Source organism: Eschrichtius robustus, chromosome 4, assembly GCF_028021215.1.
Source record: "Eschrichtius robustus isolate mEscRob2 chromosome 4, mEscRob2.pri, whole genome shotgun sequence".
NCBI lineage: Eukaryota > Metazoa > Chordata > Mammalia > Artiodactyla > Eschrichtiidae > Eschrichtius > Eschrichtius robustus.
Window position 1 is genome coordinate 11,110,023 of NC_090827.1, and position 1,512 is coordinate 11,111,534.

The following is a 1,512-nucleotide window of genomic DNA, read 5'->3' on the forward strand; positions in this document are numbered from 1 at the left end:
TCACCTTTGTTCAACTAAATGCAAGACAACTGACCTATCATCTAAAAATTTTCCCCCATTTCATACAAAGGTGGGATTTTATTTTGAAGAGGAATTTCCTGTATAATACATTTTCTTAAAAGATAAAGTAAATTAGAACCAAAGCACATGCAAAGCTATTTAATAGCTAATAACCACAAATCTTCAGCTAAACATTCCTTATCACAAGAGACGTTATTGCACTATTACCTGTAATCTCACCTGGGCCTGATTGCTCTAACACTGCTTAATACACTGCTGCCAATGGTTATTGACAAGTAAATTATCACAGTGTCATCATTTTCTTTTGAATAAATAAACAAATGATAAAACAGCTAACTCTTACCTGCCTGGCACATAGCAAACACTCTCAAAATGATGGCTATTATACTTGCAAGACACTGTTCTGAGTCATCCATTAAATTCTAAGAATGATTTACATATACTCTTATAGAAGATTTCAGTAACCCTATATGGGAAATGGTTTATTATTACCATTTTACAGATGAGTAAACTAAGACATAGAGAGGTTAAATAATTGGCAAATGTGTTAGTCAAGGTTCTCCAGGGAAACAGAAGCAATAGGAAAGAAAAATATATGGAGATTTATTATGAGGAACTGGCTCACACAATTATGGAAGCCGAGAAGTCTCAAGATCTGTTGTCTGCAAGCTGGAGACCTAGGAAAGTTGGTGATGCAATTTAGTCCAAGTCCAATGGCCTGAGAACCAGGGGAGCCAATGGTATAAGTCCCAGTCCAAGGGCAAAAGAAGATGAGACGAGATGTTACAGCTCATGCAGTGAAGCAGGAAAAACAAGGGGCAAATTCCTCCAGTCTTCACTTTTTGTTCTGTTCAGGCCCTCAAAAGATTGGATGATGCCCGCCCACACCGGGGAGGGCAATTTACTGAGTCTGCGGATTCACATGCTAATCTCATCCAAAGACACCCTCACAGACACACCAGAAATAATGTTTAACCTGAGTACCCCATGGCCCATCAAGTTGACACATAAAATCAATCATCACAACCAAAGTCCCCTAAGTAACTGGCTCTACAGAGTCTGGGCTCTTAACCGTCATGCTCAGCTGCCATTGCCATATACAACATACAGTTTGATGCAGAATTAATGAAATCTGTTAAATTCTAAGATTTAGCAAATGTTGAATACGCAAGTTTAGAAACACATTTATGATGCATAAACTAAGTAATATTTTCCGAAATATCAGACTCAGTTTGATATCATTACATTTTATTAAAATGTTATTAAATATTCACTAACTGAAAACTCAGAAGGTCTGTAAATCTGTAAGAGAATTACAATCCACTAAGTGTTTAAGAACATTTGAATAACATTTTAAGGAAAAACAACCTCCATAATTGGATTAAAATACTAGCAGCAAGGTCACTTTTTATAAACCTCTTTTGGATAGATTTCTATGTGGAACACATTTGAGACATATGACTGTAGAGTTTGATGTCCATCCCCAAATTG